This window comes from Leptonychotes weddellii, chromosome 2 (assembly GCF_054177405.1).
Source record: "Leptonychotes weddellii isolate Sample4059 chromosome 2, ASM5417740v2, whole genome shotgun sequence".
Taxonomy (NCBI): domain Eukaryota; kingdom Metazoa; phylum Chordata; class Mammalia; order Carnivora; family Phocidae; genus Leptonychotes; species Leptonychotes weddellii.
This window is the reverse complement of record NC_138370.1, coordinates 49978231-49989756: the sequence shown is the minus strand read 5'-3', so window position 1 is coordinate 49989756 and position 11526 is coordinate 49978231.

Genomic DNA, 11526 nt, shown 5'->3' with positions numbered 1-11526 from the left:
TGGAGCCACAGAAGACCCCAAATAGCCAAAGCAAACTTGAGAAAGAAGAACAAAGCTAGAGGTATCAGAATCCCAGATTTCAAGATATACTGCAAAGCCATAATAATCAAAATATGGTACTGGTACAAAACACATATACGTCAATGGAACAGAATAGAGAGCCCAGAAGTGAATGCATGCATATATGGCCAATAAATCTATGACAAAGGAGGCAAGAATATATAATAGGGACAAGACAGTCTCTTCAATAAATGGTGCTCGGTAAACTGGACAGCTACATGCAAAGAGTAAAACTAGACCACTCTCTTACACCATATACAAAAACTCAAAAGGGATTAAAGACCTAAATGTGAGACCTGAAAATAGGAAAAAACATAGGCAGTAATTTTTTTGACATCGGCCTTGGCAAAATTTTTCTAGACAAGTCTCCTCAGGCAAGGGAAACAAAAGCAAAAATAAACTATTGAGACTGTATCAAAATAAAAGCTTTTTCACAGTGAAGGAAACCATCACCTAAACAAAAAAAGCAACCTACTGAATGAGAGAAGATATTTGCAAATGATAGATCTGATAAAGTGTTAATATCCCAAATATATAAAGAACGTATACAACTCAACACCAGAACAATAAATAATCTACTCAAAAATTGGCCAGAGGAGGGGCACCAGACTGGCTCAGTCAGAAGAGCATGCGACTCTTGATCCCAGAATCATGAGTTTGAGCCCCACACTGGGTGCAGAGATTACCAAAAAAATAAATAACTTAGAAAAAAATGGGCAGAGGACCTGAATAGACATTTTTCCAAAAAAGACATACAGATGGCCAAGAGACACATGAAAAGATGCTCAACATCACTCATCATCAGGGAAATAGAAATCAAAAGCACAACGAGATATCACCTTACACCTGTTAGAATAGCTAAAATAAAAAACACAAGAAATAACAAGTATGGGTGAGGATGTGGAGAAAAAGGAGCCCTTGCACTGTTGGTGGGAATGCAAATTAGTACAGCTACTGCAGGAAATAGCATGGACTTTCCTCAAGAAGTTAAAAATAGAATTACCACATAATCTAGTAATTCCACTACTGGGTATTTACCCAAAGAAAATAAAAACACGAATTCAAAAAGATAATATGCACCCCTTTGTTTATTGCAGCATTATTTATAATAGCCAAGATTTAAAAGCAATCAGTTAAGCATCTGACTCTTGATTTCACCTCAGGTCATGATCTCAGGGTGGTGAGATCAAACCCCGCACTGGGCTCCATGCTGGGCATGGAGTCTGCTTAAGATTCTTTCCCTCCCTCTCCCTCTGCCCCTCCCCCTCTCTCTTGCGCTCTCTAAAAAAAATAGATGAATGGAGAAAGAAGATATGGTATTTTATATACAATGGAGTACTACTAAGCCATAAAAAACAATGGACTCTTGTCATTGGTGACAACCTAGAGAGTATTATGCTAACTGAAATAAGTCAGAGAAAGACAACTACCACATGATTTCACTTACATGTGGAATCTAAAAAACAAAACGAACAAAGAAAAAGCAGAAATAGATCCATAAATACAGAGAACAAACGGATAGTTGCCAGAGGGGAGGAGGTGAGGGGATGGGGAAAAAGGGGTGAGGGGTGTGGGAGGTACAAGCTTTCAGTTTTGAAATCAGTCAAGGGGATAAAAAGTACAGTATAGGGAATATAATCAGTGGTACTGTAATTGGGTTGTATGGTGACAGATGGTAGCTACACTTGTAATGAGCACAGCGTAATGTACAGAGCTGTGGAATCACTGTGTTGTACACCTGAAACTAATTTAACATTGTGTGTCACCTATCCTTCGATTGAAAACAAAGAGGAGAGAGGATCAGAATAGACATTTTTTCCAAAGAAGATATACAGATGGCCAATAGATACATGAAAATGTACTCAAAATCACTCATCATCAGGGAAATGCAAATCAACCAAAAATGATTTATCATGCCCATACCTGTTAGAATAGCTATTATCAAAAAGACATAGAATAAATGTTGGCATCAATGTGGAGAAAAGGGAACCCTTGTGCACCGTTGGTGGAATTGTAAATTGGTGTGGCCACTATGGAAAACAGCATGGAATTTCCTCAACAATTAAAATAGAACTTCCATATGATTTAGCAATTACATTCTGGGTATTTATTTAAAAAACCCAAAATGCTAACTTGAAAAGCTATCTGACCTTCGTGTTTCATTGCAGCATTATTTACAGTAGTCAAGATATGGAAACAACCTAAGTGTCCTTTGTTGGACGAATCAGTGAGGAAATTGTCATATATATAGTGGAATATTATTGAGCTGTAAAAAAGAAGGAAGTCCTGCCATTTGTGACAACATGGATGAAACCTGAGAGCATTATGCTAAGTGAAATAAGCCAGACACAGAAAGACAAATACTGATGCTCTCACTTACATGTAGAATCTTTTTTTTAAATTAATTAATTATTTTTTTATATATTCATTTGAGAGAGAGAATGAGAGATAGCACGAGAGGGAAGAGGGTCAGAGGGAGAAGCAGACCCCCCGCGGAGCAGGGAGTCCGATGCGGGACTCGATCCCGGGACTCCAGGACCATGACCTGAGCCGAAGGCAGACGCTTAACCAACTGAGCCACCCAGGCGCCCTTATATGTAGAATCTTAAACACACACACACACACACACGCACACAAATGAGTTCATAGATACAGAGAACAGATTGACTGCTAAAAGAGTAGATCTTAAAATTTCTCAAGAAAAAAAATTTCATAATCATGTATAGTGAGGGATGTTAACTATACTTATTATGGTGACCATCTCACAATATATACAAATATCGAATCATTACGTTGTACACCTAAAACTAATATAATATGTCTATTCTATTTTAATAAATTTTTAAATATGAAAAATAAAAAGTTGAAAGTTCATTTGATCTAAACATAGCTTGAGGCCCCTCAACAGCACCTCTAAATGCTGGCCACCAATCTCTTACCTGAGTATCTCCAGTGACAGGTTAACTTCCTACCTCCCAGCACAGGCTTCTCCACCTTTGGATTACTCAGAAAGTCTTTTTTTTTTTATAAAAGACTGCCTATAATTTGCACTTTGACCTTGGTTTCACCTCTTCACACCCTTTGGGATAAATCTTACCCTTCCTTCCCTCTTTTGAGTAATCAGTGGCCACTCCCTTCAAGGCCTCTCTTCACAGACCAAGCTCCTTGGGCTTCTGTTACCATCCTTCCTATACCAGGGGGTCTGAGATTGCTCACCATTCCGGTGCTCCCCCCGACCATCCTCCAACTTGTTGGCTCCTGGTAAACGATGGTGCTCATAGCTTGGCACAGTGCTCAGCTGTGGTTCATTTAGTGAAGAGTGAGGAGGGCTTTGTTCTAAATACTATGCATCTATTCATGTAGCCTGGGGTTTAATTAGCTTTCTTGGCAACCACATTAAACTGTGGCCTGCTTCTTAGCAGCAACTACATATTTGAGTAGCTGGATTTTTAAAACCCTAAAACAGAGCCTGCCATTTACTACTGATAGACTTTGTCTTGTAACATGGGCTGATTGGTTCAAACTTTTAGAGATCTTTTGCAATTCTGATTTTGCCCTTGCATGCATTAGCATTCCACTCCAGCTCTGTGTCACCTGCAAGTAAAATAAGCTTCTTTTCTGGCTTCAGCCAAGCCACTCATTGAAAAAAAAATCTTGTGTAGCACAAAAATGCAGAGTCCTGTGGTATGCCAATAAAAACCTTCTTTTAGATGAAAAAGGATTGATTAATTAACAAGCTTTAGCTATGGTCCTCCAGCCATTTATAAACATACCCAATTACCCTGGATCCCTCAGCCCCTGTGAGGACGTTAACTGATCTTTATGGCAGCCATCGTTGGAACCTCCTTTCTATTTGGGGCAATTTTGACAGAGACCACCTTTCCGGGATGAAAGGTGAAAAATGTAAGCTCCTGGCTTTCTCAGCTTCTTTTGCAACTGGAGTTCAGGCATGTGATCTACACTCCACCAATCAGAGGCATCATGCTGAACTGCAGACCTAGGAGCTAGAGATGCAAAGAAACAGGGACTTCAAGGATTCTATTCTGGCAGAAGGTGGGGACAGCTTTATACCCTTTTTGGGACATCAGGGTCAGTGTGTCAGAGTGCAAATGGTGGTGTTCATGCCAGTGTTGACAAGCTGTCATGCACTCACAGGACCAGCTCTGTGATTTTTGGTATGGTTCTGATTTGTGACATCCAAACCTGATTGTCTAGCCCTCCAGGAGAGCTCCTAAGTATCCTTGGATAAAAACCCTTTTTTTCTTAAACTAGTTAGAATTTGTTTCTCTGGTTTACGACCTAAAAACAGCAAATGATTCCTTGCTTTTCCTTATGCCAAGAGTACTAGAGTGACCATGTCAGATTCCTTCCTGGAATGTAGACAGCTTATATCAATCTCATTTATAAGCTTACCAGTCGAATAAGCCTATCAGAAAAGGAGATGAAAACATTCTGACACAATGTGTTTTTAGTGACCCTGTGCTGGTTCTTCATACTCACTGATTCCCCTTCTCTCCCCCGCCCCCGGCACCCCCCCTCCACCCAATTCCCTAAGAGCTCGGAAACCATCTTCTAGTATTGTTTAAGATTCTCACCAAGAATCATTATCAGCTCACTAAATCTACTGTTTATAGAATTTGCCTTCTTTCTCTTTTTGAGAATTGTAATTCCATTTTCCCCATCTCTTGTAGCTCTGTTATTTTTCGTGATTCCTCAGAGATTATCCAAAAGACTTCTCAGTCACATCTCCAAATTCTCTCAACATCCCAGGATCCAATTTTCCTTACCAGGAAAATTCTCTGTTATTTCTGAATACCACGCCATCCAGTTTACACTACAGAATTTCCTCAAAGTCCTTCCACATCCCTGAAGACCAAGACAAGGTGTAGCCATCTGTCTGTCTGCAATGTCAAGTGTCTGAACCAAAACCCCCTGCCCTCAAGCCTATATACATCGTCTTTACACACAGTAAGTGCCTTACAAATAGTAGAGGAACAAAGCTAACAAATGACCTACAACCTGTCCCAGGCATACCTCCTTTGTCCTATGAACTTCACTGCTATCATTTATACTTAAGAGTCTACCACAGAAAAATATAAATGATCATGTAAGAGGTAGTTTATATTATCCGGGGCTTAATTAATTTCATTAAATGTCACCTTTTAGTCTCACTTAATATAGCTTATTTATCTTTGGCCAACAAAAGCAATGTAAGATTATTTCAAAATTTTTCTTAAAATTATGGGTCTTAAAATCATTATATTAAATTCAATGAATTTATGCACAAATACCCACTATTCGGTTAATGAGATATTCAGACCATTAGAAATGGGGTTGGAGGTGAGAAAGGGAAAGTGCCAGAAAAGGAAGAGGAGAATGAGGAAGGTGAGATAATAAGAGTTGGGAGAGAGGTGGTTTTCAAGGAGAATGATTATATCTAGGATAATATAATTATATGCTCCAAATTTCTCTAAATTTTTTTATATCCATAATTCCTGCAAAACATGTTTAAGCTGCAAACTTGCAATTTGAACACAAAACTTCCTAAATTCCTTTAATTCCTAAAGAATAAAGTGCCCAGAGGGATTGAGGAAAGGAAGTTGAGAGAGTATTAGCACAGGGGAGGCTGAGAGAGGGAAGGAGGGGGAAGAGAGAGACAGGGAAAAGGAGGGGAAGGAGAGGAGGGGGAAGGGAGTGGAGAAGGGGGAAGGAGAGGAAGGCAGAACACCTGAGAGATGGGGAGGAAGAGGGGAGAGGAGGGGGTAGGAGAAGGGAAAGTGGGAAGGGGAAGGGAGGGGAGAGGGAAGGGAGAGGGGAAAGAGCAGGAGAGGAGGGAAGAAGGGGAGAGGAGGGAAGAGAAGGATAGGAGGGGAGAGGGGGAGAGGAGAGGAGGGGGGAGAGAAGGGAAGCGGGGGAGAGGAGGGAAGAGCAGGAGAGGAGGGAAAGGGGGAAGAGGGGGAGAGGAGGATAAGGGGGAGAGGAGGGGGAGGGAGAGGATGCAGGAGAGCAGAGAGAAGAGAGAAACACATAATACCCTACCCAGCTCCTGACCTCCTACTGACAACCTACTATAGAAGATAGTTTTCTTTTTTTAGTTTTAAAACATATACATTCAGGGGGCACCTGGGTGGCTCAGTCAGTTGAGTGTCAGACTCTTGGTTTTGGCTCAGGTCATGGTCTTAGGGTCGTGAGATTGAGCCCCATGTCCTGCTCTGCACTCAACAGGGAGTCTGCTGGAGATTCTCTCTCTCTCTCTCTGTCCCTCCCCTGCTCTCTCTCACTCTCTCTCTAAAATAAATCTTTTTTAAAAAGATACATTCAATACTCACTTGATTGCTTTAACTCAGTGTTTGGTTTTTCTATTTACTCAAACCCATTTCTCTGAGGTGGCTACTTCCTAGAGGGCACGCTCTCTCTCTAAATCCACTTCCCCCTCACAAGAGCGGCACCCTCACATAAAGGCTTTCTGAGAATTAAGTCGTCAGAGTTGTCTAGTGTCTTAGAAATGGTAAATGATTCAAATATGGGCAATCAGACTATTTTAAGTAATTCAAAACACCACACAGCCACCAGGGCTCCATGGTAGACTGAGATGTTTCTTCTGCGGGAAGCTGGGTTCCATAAAGCACTCCAGAAGAATTCTCAATACATTATGCCCAGAATGGCCCCTGTTCTTCAAGAAAACAGGATAGTAATACAGCTATACATACTCCTGATAGGTAAGTATAGTGCCATCCACATGCCAAAAACGTAGAGAAATTTCTTTAATGTGGATTGTGGCCAAGAGAAAAAGGAGGATCAACCAAGCCATTGCATTCAAGGGAAGAGTCCTGCCTGAGTGAAGGAAAGGTGTTCCCACTGGGAACCCACCAATCTCTCTGGTTCGGGTGAGGAGAGAGTAAGGCCTGAGGTGAAGCCACTGGGCAGTTGGAACAGGGCCAACTTGTTCCATGGATGCCTTTTAGAAGTTACCAGACGCTGGATCCCATGCTAGGGACATCTCCCTGTAGTGCTTGGCCCTTACAGTTAGCACAGATGGGATGATGAACAAGTCAGGTCCCTCTCCACTGTGGCTCCTAAGAGGGCAGCTGCGTCTTTGAAGAAGGTCACCACCCTAGATAACTTCAGATGGCCATGAGACACGTGTGGTTGGTGCCGTTTTAAAGTGGTGCCCTGCCAGAAATTAACTTTGTGTTATTTCCCCTATTTGGTGAGACAGAGTGAGAGGAGACCCTCCCTCAGGACAGTAAGAATGCATTAAGGACCCACATTACCTGGAGGAAAGGGGCAAACTCACAAGACACTTTGTGCTTTGAGGTTTTCAGTTGAAATCTGTCCCATCGCTTGGAGAGCAGATGCCTAAAGAACATGTTGGTCCAGAGTGGTGAGCGAGAAATCACCCAACTCAGGGCTTCTGCATTGCCCAGCTCCAGAAGGCATCATTCATGCAGGCCATAATGGTGGTGCTCTCTGCACTTGTACAAAGCTGGGGCCCACCTCCTGGGGTGGGTTTATGTTCCTGGGCTGAACGTGCTTATGAGGAAATAGTTGGTCATTAAGGGCTGTAACACTCTCTGGGCTTTGGTATGAGTTCCTTACAACTAAGCCTGTCCTAAGGAGTCAGTTTCCAGAACTGCTACAAAAGGGTTTTGCTGTAGCCTAGATGGAACGGCAGGGGCACAGGACACAAAATTCAGGAATAGATTCAATCCCTACTCCATTCCCTCCTAATGAGTAAACCCAACCATCCCCAACTCCTTAGCTGCTCTGTCCACCACTACCCTCTGCCACCCTATATCCACAAGCTGACATGGAATCGAAGGGGTTTGACCTCAAGATCCTTGGCCAGTAAGACTGGAAGAGACGGGGTACAAACTCGAATCAATTTCTACAGGAGATACTGAATACCCTTGGCCATTAGGTGAGTTCAGGGCTTTGTCCCACTCTGAGCTCTGGACATGACTTGCCAACACCAAGCTCTGTTCAACCATCAGTTCCTCTCCAACCTAATCACTTACTGACATGGGATCAAGCCCATCTGGACCCACCTCTACATCCAAGCTACTACTAGAAAACTCAGGGATGGATACGAAGGAAGGGGTTGAAGCATTTCAGGAAGACTGACATCTGGATTCTTTGACATTACATGAAGCGATTAAACACTTGCTCTCTGGGGATAGAATGGGTCATGTCATTTCTCCAAGAAATCTTTGGGCCCCAAAAATATTGCCTTTGGCACCAACTACCCTTCATCCTTATCTGTAAGATATCAAAGAAAAACTACAATAAATCTAAACATTTCCCTTCTCCCAGAGGTTTGCAGTTGAATCCACACCATTCTAAAAGAACACATCTTAATTCCCATTACCAGATACATGGAGACTCCCCTCTTTAAGGATAAACAAAATCACAACAGAAAAAAAATCACCAGACATATGAAAAGATTGCACTTTGCAGAGGAGACCAACCTGATACCAGAGCAACTAGCCCCTCTCAAAGAATACTGCAAAAAACAGGAGAAATACTTAGAGAATATTTAACTTGTATTTTTTAAGTAATCTCTACACCCAACATGGGCTCGAACTCATGACCCTACCTTGAGATCAAGAGTCATATGCCCTACCGACTGAGCCAGCCAGGCACCACGTTTAACTTATTCTTAATGAGTAATCACCAAAGAGAGAGAGTTTCCAGGTGGGCCTCTAAACTAGGTTCTGCCCCCAATTCCAAGGTGGGGGGTAGCGTGGTCCCCAGACAACACCAAGCAATTCTCAGACACCAGTAGGGCATCCAAGAATTCAACTCAATTCTGACACTATCTACCTGGAGAAGATCCCACAGCGTATCAGATCCCACAGGTTAAGGGCTCAGTCCCCCTAGACTGCCCTCCATAGGCACCCCCCCACCCCTGCCCCATGACTTCACATTCAGGCTGTTACCCATGCTTCTGGCTGGCTACAGATTGAGGGTTAAAATGACCTCCCTCTCATGTTTGATTAACTTCCTAGAGAGGCTCACAGAACTCCGAGAAACATTTTACTTAAAGGATCACCAGGTTATTATGAGAGGATATAACTCGGGAACAGCCAGATGGAAGAGATGCATGGGGCAAGGTATGGGGCAGGTCCTGTGGAACTTCCATGCCCCCTCCAGGCATGCCACTCTCCCCTAGATAGTCACGTGTTCACCAATCCAGAAGCCCTCCTAACCCTGCCTTTTGGGTTTTTGTGGAGGTTTCATTACACGATTAATTAACTCATTGGCCATTAGTGACTGCTTCAACCTCTAGCCCCTCTCCTCTCTCTGAAGGTTGGGTGGGGAGAGTGGGGTTCAAGTTCCAACCCTCTATGCACCTGGTTGGCTCCTCTGACGACGGACTCCCATCCTCAGGTGCTTTCAAAAGTCACTTCATTAACATAACAAGGAATTATGAATTAGGAAATTCCAAGTGTTTTAAGAGCTCTGTGCCAGAAACAGAGAGGAACACCAAATAGATATTCTTATAAATCACGACATCACAGCCTCCTTCGGCAGCTTTCCACACAGACGGCTGGCAGGTCGTCACCGACGAGCAGAAAACAGAGCTGAGCCTGGGAGGGCTCGAGTCTGCAACAAGACTGGGCTTTCCAGCCCCACTCGCCAAGCTGCCCAGAACCGCAGACACTGCTACCCTGTGACACCTGCCAGTCCCTTTGTCTTTCAGGCTTGTGCCTGATAACCCATCAACCCAGACAGAAGGATCAAGGCGAGTATGTACAAGCGCAGGTCACTGGGGAGAATCTTGAGTCGTATCGGATGACTTCTCCTCCAGGTCTCACAGCCGGGCAGAAGCCAGCCCTGGGAGGGTAGCTTTGGTCCCACAGCACTGGTGAAGGGAACACACTTGGCAATTTGAGGAACTGGAATCCATGGTCTGGACTAGCTGTCTTTGAGGATCAGCAAAGACTCGTCTGGCTCCCATGATGTTTCCTTTCTGCCAGGAGGAAAAAAACAATTCTGAATACTTCTCCTCCATTTTGTCCTATCACGAAGGAAACATTTTTTAAAGTCACCCCATGTTCTTGATCTTGGGAAATCACCAGCAGAGTTAACAGACATCACAAGCACTGCAGAATCAACAACAATGTGTGTTTCTTCCCTCTCTGTGGCCATATGCCCAGAGTGAGCAGTGTAATATAAGAAGCAGAGAAAATGATTAGAGATGGAAAAAAAAATCACATAAAGGGAACGACCAGTCAAGATGTGAATCCAAATAGCAAATGGGAATGCTTGTAAGTGTTCGCAGCAGCAAGCACTTGCCAAAGTTGTTACTCATACCAGGCATGTGGGTTCTCTGCACACAATTACATGAACAGCACAGTAGGCAAGGGGGATACGTGATTTCTCTCATAAATGATCTGTTCTCATTTTATACAAGAAAAAAGTCAATGTAAGGAAAACATGGTCATATTTATGTATCAAATATCGTGCTGTGTATAATGAGATTTTTATATGATTTTAAAGACATCCTTTTTATATGTCAATCCCCATAGGATCTGCCAGCAGGATTTATACCTCATTGCACAATTACATTATAGCGAGAACACCGAAATTTTCTTTCAACTCTGATTGGGTCAACAAGATCCTTGCATTCTTTTCCTGAAGAGCAATAGCTTTTTAAGAAAAAAAAAAAAAAATTTTTTTTTTTTTAACAGAGGAGGGAAAAGGGTCAGGACAGCTGCCAAGAGCTTCCTGGGTTGGTTCCAAAGCACTCTGAGCAGAATCTCTTAGAATGTCAAATGTAACATCCCATTCAGGGATTCAGTTGGGTTGTCAGTGATGTGAGAAGAGACTGGGAAATAGAAAGTTCTTTCTTTCTCCTCTGTCTGCTGCAGGAGATACTGCTTAACTCTACTTCTGGAAACTGCTCTCCTGCCTTCTGTGATGGGTGACTTATCCTGACCGTGTTACCAGAAGGAAATACTGTGCAATGTTCCTCTTCATGCAGTTACCTCCCTGTGTGTCTTTCCAAACGGCCCCCTTGGGTCCTGGCCTTGTCCACCACCCACACCGCTTTTCCCTGAAGGATTTCAAAATCACCCCATCGATATTTTTCTCACTGTCACCCCACAAGAACTTAAATTTCATGTTTTCAGCTGCCTACATGACATTTACAGTTGAAACTCCCGACATTATTTCAACTCAACATTCCCAAAATAAAACTTACCATTTTTACCTGGAAATGCTCTTCCTATTCAACCTCTGTGTCCCTTTAGAAGGCCACTGCCCAAGTGACTGTGATCTAAATCTTGGGTGTTTTTTTTTTTTTAATCTCCTCTGTTTCCTATATTCATTCAGCCATTAATTCCTATTGGCTCTCTTTTTCCAACATGTCTCTCCTGACTTTACTTTCCTCTTCATTCCCTCTGCCCTCCCCGCTCAAGGTATAGCTCCCTATCTCCTCATGTTCACCCTGACTCCCTGACC